This window comes from Callorhinus ursinus, unplaced genomic scaffold, assembly GCF_003265705.2.
Source record: "Callorhinus ursinus isolate GAN/ISIS: 27379988/994484 unplaced genomic scaffold, GSC_fseal_2.0 scaffold5, whole genome shotgun sequence".
Taxonomy (NCBI): domain Eukaryota; kingdom Metazoa; phylum Chordata; class Mammalia; order Carnivora; family Otariidae; genus Callorhinus; species Callorhinus ursinus.
In genome coordinates, this window is record NW_027397067.1 from 62,417,116 (window position 1) to 62,432,007 (window position 14,892).

General features: G+C 38.8%; 1 long non-coding RNA gene across 1 annotated transcript in view; it reads left to right on the top strand.

The window, feature by feature from the left end:
- The first annotated feature begins 9,926 nt into the window (after positions 1–9,926).
- The window catches only part of LOC141372760 (uncharacterized), a 30,131-nt gene continuing 25,165 nt past the window's right edge, over positions 9,927–14,892 (top strand). Inside the window, exons 1-2 of the long non-coding RNA XR_012378165.1 lie at positions 9,927–10,007; positions 12,645–12,683. This is a non-coding gene — a long non-coding RNA (uncharacterized lncRNA). The remainder of the gene's footprint in view (positions 10,008–12,644; positions 12,684–14,892) is intronic.

Consider the following 14,892-nt stretch of genomic DNA (forward strand, 5'->3'; position numbering starts at 1 on the left):
AGTTTAATAGATTATTGACAAGGGTGTAGGGAGGCAAGAAAGACCACCCACAGGGTGATGAAGGACCCTGTAAGCTACTCACAGTGGGGAGCTGTTGCCATCTCTAGTCCCGAAAGGATGGGAGCTGAGAACAGAAACACCCATGGGGTGTTCTGTCTACACTGACTTTGCTATTTCAGGCAACTCATGCCCAGGAAGATGTTTCAAATAACTTTACTGCTTGTTTTAGGAAATTCCCGGAAGTCCATTCATCTCAACACTATACTGCTTAAGGTATCTTCATTTGAGTAAATATCCCCTACTCAGGATAACAGCTTAACCAAGCTTATCAAGCAATTGTTTATTCTTTAACTCACCTGGAAACCCTCTCTTGCTGTATCCACCAACCCTGAACTATTATATCATGAGCTTTGCGCAGTCCTAAACAAGGACTTTGAAAAATCTACCTTAAACCAGACCTTCAAAACTGCATATATATCCTGACTTTGCTCTTCCTCCTACAAGTTCCTGCTAAGACTGTCAAGGTACTGATCTGTCTTCCTGTAATAAGCAAAAAATGCAGCTTTGCTTTATCAACAGATAATTTCCATAATGGTTTTGGGAGGTGGCGTTTGACAGAGCTGTGACTTAAACCTGCAGCAAGAGCTGGGCTGAACAGGAGCTGTGGCCTCTAGAGTAGGGGAAGGAAGCCTTTGTTGGCCGGCTCAGGGGAAGGCCTGGGGATACAGACCCAGTGTCACTTGGCTCTCACCCTCTGATCTCCTGCTGACATCTCTCCATGTCCACACGCAACTGGAAACCGAGGGCATGCAAGCTCAGCGTGCAGCCCCCTCGATTCAGAGCAGCGTGGCCAAGGGGGAAGTACAGATGGAGAGAGGAAGAGGAGGATATCCAGCACACTGACCAGAAATAAAAATCAACACGAACCCCTAAATGCAGGAATAAACTGCATCCTTAAAAATGGAGACCTGCAAAAATTGACGTAGAAAAAAGTGGACTTTCTGGAAATGCATTGAAGTAACACTTTTTAAAAACTGGTTTTAAGGGGCGCCTGGGTGGCTCAGTTGGTTAAGCGACTGCCTTCGGCTCAGGTCATGATCCTGGAGTCCCGGGGTCGAGCCCCGCATCTGGCTCCCTCCTCAGCGGGGAGTCGGCTTCTCCCTCTGACCCTCCCCTCCCATGTGCTTTCTCTCTCTCTCATTCTCTCTCTCTCAAATAAATAAATAAAGTCTTTAAAAAAAAATAAAAACTGGTTTTAAGTTCTAAAATAAGTGGAAAGTCATGTATAGTAAAAAACGCCCCTAGAAAATCTCTGACTTGCCCATAAATATAGAACACAAACATTTTTGGTAAATAGCCCTGTACAGTAATATGTATGTATAACTGGATAATATATACAGAATGCAATTCCATAGATGGACTATAATCAACAAGTAAATAATTCAAGTATTTTGCAATACTTCCACAATTTGGTGAAAATTCCCAATTGCCAGTTCTAGCATTATCATTATGCCCTACATTCAATTTTCACAGTCCTTCCAGTTTTGGTCAGTGTCTCTCTAAGGGCTTAAAGTAATTGTTTTTAAAAAAGCTTTATTTTGGAATAATTTCCAATTTAAAGACAAGTTTCATGAAATTACGAAGAATACGTGTATGCCCTTTCTAGAGAGTCACTAATATTGACTGTTTTGCCACATTTGCTTTTTATTCTCTCACATACACGCACAGCTTTTTGCAGACCCGTTTGAGAGTAGGTTGAGTACATCATGACTTTTTGTCACTTAATACTTCAGGGTGTATTTCCCAAGAAAAAGAATATTTTCTTCCCTAACCACAGTCTAGTTAGCAAATTCGGGAAATTTAACATGGCTACCCTTATTATTTATATAATAGTCCACTTCCAGTTTTTTCAATTATCCCAGTTATATCATTCACGGTGGTTTTTCTCCAGAATTTAATCTATGATCATGTATTGCATTCAGTTATCATTCTTGTTTAATTTGGAATAGCTCCTTAGCTTATATTTTCTTTCCCGACCTTCATAATTTTGAAGATTGTAGACCAGTGGTTTTACAGACTGTCTTTTTTTTTAAGATTTTATTTGTTTATTAGAGAGAGAGTGTGTGTGTATGAGTGGGGGGAAGGGCAGAGGGAGAGAAAAAAGCAGGCTCCCCGCTGAGCAGGGAGCTCCATGCAAGGCTCTACTCTGGGCTGGATCCCAAGACCCTGGGATCATGACCTGAGCTGAAGGCAACTGCTTAACTGACTGAGCCACCCAGGCGCCCCAACAGATTGTCTTTGAAGGTGGTTTACCTAAGTTTCCCCCTAATGTGATTCTGGTTATGTATCTTTTTGGCAGGATTGCTAAATTAAGTGCTGCTGTGTCCTTCTTAGGCCATCACACACCGGTACGCACATCGTGCCTGTCCTGTATTCACGATGGTAATTTCCATCAGTTGGTTAAGGTGCTATTTTGTTTCTCCACTGTGTAGCAAATTATAACTTTTGTAAATTGTAATTTGGAAGGAGATATTTTGAGATTATGTTAATAAGCTGTTTCTCATCAACACCCTCCTCCTCCTACCCCAAGTTAATTCCTTCACTTCTTTTTGGAGGAATCGCTGCTCAATTCTATCTTCACCATGTATGAAACCTTTTACTGTTTGAGAATCCCTTGAGGGTGGATTTGGGAAGTCACTGAAACTCTTAGATTTATTTTAATTTTTGGCCAAGCTGATTGAATTCATGTAAATTAAATGTGGGTTGTTGAAGCTCTATTATAATAGCCATAAAAGAAAAGTACTATGGGTAAAAGCTATAATCAGTCACATTTTATATGGACAAAATGACTCACCAATAAATCAGATATTCAGTGTACAGTTTACAGAAAAATGAGCCTGATAAATATAATTTCAGTAAAGTAAACATAAAAATGTTTTAACTGTGCTGAATAGAAAATTCAATCATAAATTAAACTGGCCTAATGATATTTGCTCTGTAAAGTGCTTGCTTGACAAAAATTTGTGAGTGGTGCTATAATTCTAAATTAAATGTTTGTATCCATAAAGATGGAACCCGGATATCCATGGGATCAAAAAAAATGGGGTAGAAATTGCAGGGTCAGGCACTGTACCTGGGTGCTTTAGCACATGGGTGTTGGAGCCTTGGCCCCAGGGTTTGAACATCCCTTCGGCCACTTACTAGTGGCGGGTTATTTAATCTTTGCATCATTTGCTCTATTTATAAAATGAGAAAATAATGATAAACACTATCTGACTGTTACGAGGATTGAAAGATTTAGTATGTGTCAAATGCTTAGAAAAGCAAGCGCTGTCATATAGTTAGTCTCAGTAAGAATGAATCTCAGTAATTAATCTCAGGAAGGGTTGCCATCATCCTTACCACCATCTCTCTCATCTTCCCCTCTGTGCTGTATCTTTGGAGCTTGGAGGAGGGGGTATTTCAAGGCTGGGAACCTTATGTTGTTTGAGACTAAGTGATAAAATAACAATCCAGGATATTGTTTCTTATTCTTTGGTAGCAATAATGCCATGGCAGTTTGTAAACTGAGTAAAGTAGCCATGGAATTTCCTTAGCATAGGTCACCAAGAGTCATCTTTAAAGTGTTTAGATTATACCTCTCAGTTGAGGTTTCATCCCTGGAAGCCTCATTTTAAAATCATCATTACTATCACAGTTGCCAAGCTGTCAGTTTTAATGACAATGGCATGCTATGAGTTTAAACCAAATTCTCTCATTGAATCTTTGCAACCATTTTATGAGAGAGATATTATTATTAGTCTCATCTTATTAGGAAAGAAACAGGTTTTGAGAAACTATAAGATTTGTTCAAGTTCATGGATCTAGCAAGAGGCAGAATCAGATGTTGAACCCTGGTATGAAAAGCCAGGTGCTGCTTTCTGGAAACATTCCCCCTTGTCTGTTGGATTATTGTCATTGCCCTTTGCATTGACTTTGCTTATAATAGATTGCTGTTTCTTCAGATTTGATGTTGTAGTAAATGATATTTCTTTGCTAACTTTATTAATCAGAGTTCTAGAAGAAAAGATGTTGCACATATAAGAATAATTTAAGGAAAAAAGGAATAACTTAAGAGAATGCAATAAAGAGGCTCTGTACCAAGGTGTGGCAGGGTTAAGGGATTCAAAAAGGGATGACAAAGCCCTCTAAAACTAGCAGGGACAGGCAGCTACTCCCACCATCAGGCCAACACAAACACGGTCAAAGAGACTACGCCTGGAATCTAGAGAGAGCTATAGCCACCTGACAGGGGCTGTCTGAGATGCTCACTCAAGGAGAACACTATCCCTGCTAAGCCACCATCTGGTTGGAAGAGAGTAAGGGTAAAATACCCCAACCTTTCTCTTCTCGCATTATCTGATCTCATGTCTATACTTCTTATGGGTCAAACCCAGCTAGAGGCCAGAGAGCAGGGGAACTCAGGTAACACAGTTGGTGGAGGTCATTCTCCCTGGGCACAGATTAAGGCTGAAATAGATGGAAAGTAAACTTGGAGGGAAAAAGGAAAACTTTCTACCACACTAAGCACACCTGACATATTAATTCTAAATCATTATCATGTAGTATGATATCAGAAAAGAAAATGGAGCAATTAAAAAAAAGATACAATATGCATAAATGACAAATAGCATATTCTTCTAAGTGTGAGGGGGGGAAAAAGGCTTCTCATTAATAGAGGACATCCTGAAGGTAATGGTCAGAGGTCATCCTGAACGTAATATTGTTGTATAGGTAGGTAGAATGCAAAATGTTCAAATGTGATCAGGGCTTCTCTCCAGTTTGTTTATATATTAAACCTGTCCTTTGATCAGTGGCTCTAATTGCATTTTAAAGAGTCCCCCAAACTTGCACGTTTGTGGCTTTGCTTTCAAGTTGGCCCTCTGTGCTGTGCCAGTAGAGTTTACCAGGTAGTTATGAGCTCAGTTCTGGTTTCTGAATGGCTCATAGTTCTGTGGGCCCCTCCCGATGTTTCCTGGACACCCTGTTTACCGTTGCTCTACTGCACGTCAGTGTGAGGAATCACACTGTCATCCGTTCTCCTCCTGTGTCCTGTCCGGTGCTTCCGTGTAAGGAACCCCATGCCCTGAGCCTGCTGGGCAGGATTTGATTTATGAGTAAGAACAGATGTTGTTCCCTTACTCACCTAGAAGATAATTCATATGCCTTCAGTTTGGCATGGCATCTGCTACCCTTGGTTTTAGTTTCTGACTCTTTTCTCCAGCTTCTGAATTGAGACTTTTGTGCTCTTGGCTAGCAGCACACAGTGCAACTGATGTAGCCCATGTTCCACCAGGCCACTAGGCGGGGCCTCGCCCAGAGTAAGTCTCCCTGGTGGAAGAGAGCTGAACACTGAAATCCATGACTTGATTTTCAAGCCCTGTCTTTTTTCATCTCAAGCATAGTAGCATAGTTTAGGCACTAGTATAAATCCTTTCCAGGATTGCCTTCTCAACATATGTCATAAATCCAAGTGGGGAGGAATTCTCGGAGCTATTCAAGAAGAATGGGAATTTATGAATGTAAAAATTAAAATAAAAAGATGCTGCTAAAGCTGCATTAAAGAAAGAGAAGGAAAGGCGGGGGGTTTTCTTTCTATTATAATATATTTTGTCAAAATTTCCCACTTTCATTTCCCCTTTTAATTCTTCCAATGACTGAAGCACTTTGTGGAGGGCAAAGAAACATAAATCGAAAGAGAATTACTTAACTAGGAAATACTAATCAATAGCGACTTCCTTATGCAGAAACTTTTTGGTCTGAAATGTTTAGCAATATGCTATTTATTCTAAAAAAAAAGTGGCTTTAAAAAGCTTGTAATTATGCTATTTACATATCAAAGCACTGTATAATAATCTTTCCTTTATTGCAGGGCACAACCAATTAGCACTTTTTCATCTATTCTATATCTATGATAAAGAGATAGGTAAACAAATCACATCAGAATAGCAGTGTAAAGGAAATTTCTAGCATGAGTTAATAGATAATACATGCTTAACCCAAATGTCCTGTTTTCTTAATAAATCTCTGATGAGAATTGATGTGTATAACAGTCATTCAAAAGAACTCTAAATTGACTGAAAAAACTAAGATTATTTTGTGTTGGGTCTTGTTTTTGTTTGCGTATTCTGATAATTTTCTATGCCAAGAAAACGCAAATTCTGAGCCAGGAAAACTCATTTCTTTAGTATCTGCTGTAACATTTAGAGAAAAAATTGTGCTGGAAATGAACCCTTAGTTTATGATTCTGAATATACCACATATTAGCTGTTCAGCATTGAGCAAATGATTTATGGAGGGTTGTTTTGTCTTTCCAGATTCTTCTTGGCACAGATCCTTTTCTATGCTGACAGTGTGCTCATGGTCGCCCCCATGTTTTTATAAGACTGAACACCACTGACAACAGTTAACTTGGACCCAACTAGATCAATTAAGGTCCTTCCTTAGATTTGGTTTGGAGAACACCTCAGTATCGCAGTGGTTAAACTCTATGATATATAACTTAAGAACTATCAGCAGCCATATTTTCCTGCTTCTGAAGAGTGCTGGTTTACAATGAGAGGGAATAAAGCCAACCTGCAGAGAGAAACAGAGATGAAAACAATCCGGTGAGGTTCATGACTCTGGTTCCAGTTGTCCCTGAAGCTCCTCTCCTTCCCTGCACTTCCTGGGACTGGGTTTTTCAACGCTTACTTGGCTTTTGCCTTTTCAAGTTGGATTTTACCTCATTCAGTTCTGGTTAGAATGTTAAACCCACACTTTCATGAGCCACACCCAAAGTCCTGTATGTAATTTTGTAATTGTAATTTTATTTTTAAAAAATTACTCACTCACAGAATTGTGTCAGTTTAATGCACCCAAAAACCTGAACTCACTTTTGAATTTAACTAATAAAACTTCATTTCTCTGATTTTCAGTTAACTCATTTGTAAAAGATAGGAAATCATTAAATGCCGCTAAAAATTCTGTGACTTGACTACAGTATAAAGTGTAACTTCCCTTCATGTTCCATGTATTTTTACAACCATTGGGAAATGGCTTCTTTTCAAACTTTCACAGAGATCGTAACGAGGTGCCATTGATCAGTAACAAAGAAATTTGAGAAGGAAGTGACCATGAGAACTGGGAACTTGAGGGGATTTCAGGTAAAATTCGACCTGTCATTACCCCTCTAGAATAGACAAAGGGTCTCAATATTGAAGGGACAATTGCTGAAATGAAAATTCTAGGTAGTATTCGTTGGGGATTTCTTTCATTAAAATACATACTTCCTCCCTAGTCATTAGATGATACTTGGAAGTTTTGTGGTCTAGTGTTTGATTCTTGCTTGGGCAATTTTTTCCATTTGATTCATTTTTACATGTTAAAAATGTAAGAGCTTTCAGATGTATTAAATATTACTGTAAAGAGTTTACTATCAGCAGAACTTTTCTTATCAAGAGATAAAAGTTTTTATCACTGTTGTTTGTTGCTGTGCCCAGCTGTCAGACACTGAATCCTTGGTATATGGTCTGGTTTCTTCTTATCTTCTTACTTTCCTTAGTGCATAGCACCTCAACATTTTCTGGTTCTAAAGGTTATTGCAGTATTTCCATTGGTATGATTATGGTTTCACTCACTTTTAAGGAAAAACAGGTTTTTGTTAGGGGTGAGATGTTGAATAGGACCCTTTATTCTCTGTTTCTCGGTCCCTAACTGAAAAATAGGAGTAAGAAACTAACCATCGAGGTTTTGTGAAAATTAATTGAAATTAGAAGGTGCAAATGTAACAGCCTGAGCTTTAGCAATGCTTGTTGTCTCTCCTTGTATGCCAAATCCCAACTCCCTACTGGCTCTTTTCTGACCTCTCAGAATTCTTTTGAGAAAAAAGTCAGGTTACAGATAAAAATTCACATCAGAAGTGGTATACAAAGCAAAATCTTAAATACTTAACATCAGCGACTAAGAATGGTGGTATCACCTAGATAATGTCAAACACTGAATATATTTGAAACATTAGCCATAAATATGCATAAATATAAACTATTGTGTATGACATAAAAGTGTGTGACTAACAACTTTAATAGCATAAAGTTATATGAAGATACGAAGGTCTTAAATAGCATTGGTTTACCTTTGTTGCGCATCATGGAGAACTTTATGGCAACAATAGCCTAGTCAAAGTCATTGCCTTTCTTCTGAAAAATTACAGATGATTTATCCAATTATCCTCCCAATGTTTCCCCACTCTAATAATATCTCCCTGTGTTTTAGTCAGAGTGTGATCAGAGAAACACAAAATCTCTGAAATACACATTAATATCTAAATAGGGGTCTATAATAGTGGCTTGGCCTTACACAGTTGCAGGACATGGTTAAACTGTTATGTGAGATGTTTCCTTCTGGATCTGGTGGTGGAGACAGACATCCACAGGGCAGGCAGTTAAGAAGGATGGATGTGAGGGAAAGAGAGCACAAGCAGGAACCTGCAATGCTGATTGGAGCCCATGAGGACAGGCTTTTAAAATCCATGACGGTTTCTCCCTGCCTTTACACATGCCACATGGGGAATGGGGGTATCCTGCAGGGGAAGCTAGTGCCCTTCATCAAGGAACTCATTCTGCTCCTAGCCCAGGAGCCAGAGAAGCCAAATGAGGATTTGGCAGGAGGTACAGGAACTGGAGGAGAGGATGCTACCCCAAGGTGGGAAGCCAGCAACAAGCAACAGTGTGTATAAGCTACCAGGAGCCTCATTGCCTGCTTTCACCTACTGCATGCACAAAGAGTGTGGCTGATACTTCATGCCAACCAGGAGCTATGCAGGCAAGGGAATTTTTGAAATTCAGTTCCAGTGGAGCTAAATTGACATAATATAAATCTACCACACTCTGAGTAATTATGTAAAATTCCATCTCTGTACCTTTTACTTTTCTTAACATAACTTGTTCTCATCTACATCCTTGGGATACCATCTCCTCCCCAGATATCCTACTCTTCTTGCCAAATTTGAGCTCTATTTGTTGTTCAATAGATAAATGAATTCAACTCACTTGTATCAATTTTCCAGGGCAATGTTTAACTTTTATTTGTTTCGCAATGGGTTCCTAGAACTAGTAATCACGCTCAACCCATACTATCTAGCAGAAATTTGTTTAAAATGAATTCTGGTTTAATGGTTTTTGCATGTTACTCTGAAATGCAGGCCTAGCTTTTCTCGTCATTTCTCTTGCAGCTCAGTCTTTTGTTTACAAATGTAGATAGAACCATATTATACTAAAAAGCTGAAATGGATTAGTGAGGTATCCTGGATAATGCAATAAACGAATCTGTTGTTTAAAATGAAAATAATTTGGGACTCCTGGGTGGCTCAGTCGTTAGGCGTCTGCCTTCGGCTCGGGTCATGATCCCAAGGTCCTGGGATCGAGCTCCGCATCGGGCTCCGTGCTTGGCGGGAAGCCTGCTTCTCCCTCTCCCACTCCCCCTGCTTGTGTTCCCTCTCTTGCTGTGTCTCTCTCTGTCAAATAAATAAAATCTTTAAAAATAATAATAAAATAAAATCCTGCCCTTGTCAACTTCTAGGGGCTCATGGGAGAGTCTGAAAAAGGTAAATAAAAACCTCTTTTAAAAAAAATGAAAATAATTTTCTGGTTTAGCTTTGAAGAAGAGTACAGAAAGTCATGCCATTAGCAATAATTTACTCATTTGTATATTTTATACAGATTTAATAAGTGTTTCAACTTGGCTTTTATATGGAGATTATAAAGTGCTTTGTCAGTTTTGCAAATATAACTTGAAGGCTTCAACTTGGCTAATACATCACATTGCTGGTTCCCCTTCTTCCTATTTTCGCTGGTAGAAGCAAGAGCTGAACACACAGGAGCTGATGCCTTAAGGGAGTGGAGGTCATAAAAAGTCGATGACATGGAGGGCCAAGGAGAAGGTAGATCTCAAGCCCTAAAATCATCACATGTGCAACATCTCTAGGCCAGGTGAGTCCTGTAGGTTCCTACAGAAGTTAAGAATCTCCAGCAAAGCAGTATCCTAAAACTGAGGGGTAGCTGTTGGGGGAGGATGGGACAACCCTCTGGAGCCTTGCTAGAAACACCTCAAAAAAAAAAAAAAAGGAGAAAACACAGAGAGAGCACCAGGAAACTCTGGAATGAGGGGAAAGGGAATAGGTCAGATGCAGCGTCTGAGAAACTCGCCCTTAGAGAAGAAAAGTAAGAGTCAGGCCAGCGCCTGCCAAGTGGCTAGCTGTGTTCCCAAAGGACTTCAGACTCATCTACATACACTCATTTCGCAGCACTCACAAACCCCTTCACCATCACCAAGGCAAAGCCTGGGAAGGTAACCTGTAACCATCTTATATAGGTAATCATCAGGCTAATCTTTATACCTCCAATTCACTCTTGATATTCATTTTGTCCAGACCTCAACTGCATGAAGACTCTTTGGTTGGCATTAAGAGGAACTTGAGAGAGAGAGAGATGATATGGCATGAGATGTTGCTGATTTAATTGAAATACTGCAAATAGAATTTATTTCCAAAATGATATCTTGGATACTGCCATTTATAAAACCAATTCAAGAATTTCCTCCAAGGTTGCTTATTCCACAAATATTTAGTGAGCATCTACTATGTGTAAACACTAAGGAGACACAACGGAGAAAAATTCCTTGACCTCATGGAGCTTGCATTCTTGTCACCCTGTCACCTATCAGTCCTTTCTTCCATTCCCCAAGACAGTGAATCCAAACCCATTTAACCTCTACCACTTTCTGTCTCACATCCTTCACTCACAGTAGATACTTCATATACCACTTCACAAAGAGAACAGAGGATGGCAGCCCAGTTTTCTCCCCACCTTCCTCTAGCAGGGAACCTGGCCACACTCTCTTTCTGACTCAGGAAACCAGGCATCATTTCTGAACTTCCCCAGGGCTTTGGAAGCCATGGAGTCATGAACATGCCTGTGTCTGCTATGGGCTTTGTCCACAAAATCGAGGGTGCCCGGTATTGCCTTCATTTTTCTTCATTTGCTGACAGATTCCAAAGCTTTAGCATGCCCTCAAAGCATCCACTGCATTTTACTAACTCATTTTGATAACTTCAAAGAAGACGGCGCCCACTCTTCGGATATAGAATTGCTTCTTAGAACAGATCATGTATTAGTTGTTAGCTAGTAAGTAATATATCAAAAGGGTGATAGGATTGTAAGTGCTGGTGTCATAAAGAAAAAGAGAAGTGTCTTTTTTCCCCTGAGTCACAGAAATGCCGATATTTAAGAGCTCAGTGAAAAATAAACCCTTAGCGAATACTAGCTAACCTGATAGTGATGAAGTCAAAAGATGATGGGCTTTGGAACAGATCGTCTGTGGTTTGAATTCCAGCAGCGCTACTTAGTAGCCATGTGACTTCGTAAAAGCGATCTAGTATCTGTAAAGACAACTGTTATCACTTGTAAAATAAAGATAAAAATCCAGCCTTATCAGGGTTATAGTAAGAAATAGATGAGATAACATAATGTCTCCAGCCCCACACTTGGGTGAAATGGCAGCAGATTCGATATTAAAGGCCAGTTTTGTTTAGAATTCCTGGGCCCATCCCATGCCTCTCCTGCACGATCTCATCTCATTTGTTTTGTCCATAGCTCTGTAATTGCAATACAGTCAATGGCTGGAGGTTTCCAGAAGAGCTGACCAAATACCAGTGTTCCCAAACAGTGAATCTGCTTAGAGATGTTATTTGAGTAATTTTTTGTCATTGTGTTAAGAATCGTATCTTGTCTATTTGACACCAGTTTGAGTAATAGAAACCTAATGAGCCTTTTCTTACCAGAAAACTATGTCTACCTCAAAACAAAATGTTTTTGTGAAGAGTCAATTATTTTTATGCTTTCTTGGCCAAACTTTGAGGTGATCGGTAACAGGAATTATAATTAGAACATTGAAAGTATCGTTCTATTTTCTGCCCACAGAAATCCTGCTACTTTATTAGTAAGACATAGGCCTGAGCAGATACGCTGATGGAGAAACGTGTGCCTTCAGATTAATTTAGATATATATAGGTACATGCTTTTGATTAATGTTGGAGTTCTTATCCTCTGGATGACCTTGTTAATTCATTTGGTGGAGTCTAATCTGTCTTCCTTAGTGAGGAGAAATAGGATCATTTCCAAGGGATACAGTAGAGACCAGAGTCCCATATTTGTTTTAATCTCTGGTGATATACTGTGTTGCAACCAAGAAAATGCAACTGAGAAAATCTTTATTTCCTAGAGTTGTCTTGATATTTACCAACCTAATGTTGATTTAATATGGGTGTAAGATGAAAGTGAGGAAGGGAAAAATTATTCTCAGGGGAAGCTAAAAAAGAAAACAAAACAAAATTCAATTTGATGTTTGGCCATTAGCTACAATTAATGAATCCATTCAATTGATGAGGTGCCACTGTTTCATTATCTACGTTACTGTAAGATAGAATTGGGGGAGGCTTGTCTTTACCCCCCTTATTTCAGAGTTTACTATTTCTCCCAACAATTCATATTCATTTGGTCTTAGAGAAAGGTTGGTATGAAATGATAATGGCAATGATAATCCTTAAACCCATGTCTTGCTTTTCCTAGGATTTATCTGTTCTGTCCAAGAAGAGAATAAGGAATGAGGTAAATATATTCACATATTAATTCAAATTTACAAACTTTTTTTTGAGTGTTTACTGTCAGGCACTGAATTAGATACTGGATATGAAGAGATAAATAAGTCATTTTTTCTGTTCTTGTGGATCTCAGAGCTTAATAGGAGAGACAGACCATTTGTCCCAGCAATCAGTGCACTTAGAGGTGTTTTAGGTCAGATTGCCTAAAAGCACAGCCTGACATGGAGGTTCGTGTATGAGTGATTAGCTGATGGAGTGTTTTCAGGAGTGAAGGAAGCAGATCTGGGCAGGGGAGGAAGCTAAGCAGAGATGTGAATTCAGCTGAGTCTTGCCTCACCTGATCTCCAGGGGAGCTACAGGGCATGAAGACCACAGACTTGTCCCACCTTGAGTCGAGAGAATGGGTCTGTGTACCCTTCAATCATCTAGTCATTTGATGAGGGCTCTCCTTGTGGGCATTTCTGGACTCCTAGTGGTCAAAGAGAATTCTCTGGAGAAAGATCGCTATGGGCCACCAGCAGCCAAGACTCCTAGCAGCTAAGAGATAAGTGCCCTGGCTTGGTGGTGGCCTGGTTCAGACTGTATCTGCCACTGGAAACAAAAATGAGGATAACATGGCTTTTCACCCAGGTAAGTCAGAGTCCCACTGTGTAGACTGGCACTAAACAAACTACAGTGCAGTGTGACAAGTATAACTAAAAGAGTTTGTACAAGATGGCAGGCACAAGACAGCGATGATCTGATTATACGTTCACTGGCACTTAAGCTCATTACACAAAATACTGGTGGCATTTTAAAAAATTGTTCTATCTTTCTGGCGGTAAAGAGTATGGGCATGGAAGTCTCTTCAGAGAAGAAACTAACTGAGGTAGATTCACAAGGAATAGGCTTTGTAAATGGGATACTGGTGAATGGGGAATGATTACAACTGCAATGTCTAATCCATGACCCTGAATTAAATCTCAGTGGGAACTCTTTTTCAACCCTATTGCCATTCAGTCCTATAAAGGTATAATTAAGCATGTATATGTAGATAATAATATATAATATATTATATATTTTAATATATTATAACTATATTTGGTGAGTAATAATTGTAGGTTACATTGTTATATTACATTGTATATTTCAAAAATTATAAACATATTATTATAAGGTATAAATAAATATATAAATAATAGTAAATATAATCTAAATAACAATATAAATATTATAAACGTGTTATATTTTATTAATATTATAATATACATAATTGATTATATTTATATTACATTATATTATATTGAGACTTTAAGAAAGGAATAAGGTTGGATTTTAAGGAAGAAGGACACTTGTAACACAATGATAAGAGCCCTTCTATTATAGTAAGCACATGGTGATAGTATTCTCTTTTGGAACTAAGAAGGAAGCTACCAATATGAGTGAAGATTTGTTGAAAGATACAGATATACTTTTAATAATGGAGTTGGCCTGTCAAGTTAAATGATTGAGGTATGTTTTTGTAAGAAGCTTTTCCAAAGGTAGTCTACAATATCCAGTAATATTTTCATTTAGTGATACCATTGTTTTATTTAATACATCTTTATTTAATACATATTTAATGTTGGCTGTAGGCTTGTAGAACCTCCAGGGAAAACAGGCCCAACCCAGAACTGGGAACATCTCTATTGGGTTCCAGGTTTTCATTTCTTGTGATGTACTTCTCCAGAATTAGTCATATTAAATAAAATGATGTTTCAGTCTACTTATCTAATTCTCTAGCCATGCAAATATCCATGTTTTAAGAACACAATAGAATGAAGTGAGATTTCTTTGTCTGTGTGGCTCAGTATCAGTTTCTGCAGTCTTCTTATTAACTCCAAATCCTGGAATATAATGCTTGGCTTGGAGGTTGACAAGCTGGAAGGTCATTTATTTGTGTTCATTATTTATTACTTGAACTTTTCATATTTCATATCCTTTTTTAATGGTCATCCCAATATTTTCCCAGAATTGTCTTTTAATTTGAAAATGTACATTTCATTTATTTTTTATTTTTTTTAAAGATTTTTTATTTATTTATTTGACAGAGAGATAGAAGCACTAGTAGGCAGAGAGGCAGGCAGAGGGAGAAGCAGGCTTCCCGCTGAGCAGGGAGCCCGATGCAGGGCTCAATCCCAGGACCCTGGGATCACAACCCGAGCCGAAGGCAGCCGCCCAACTGACTGAGCCACCCA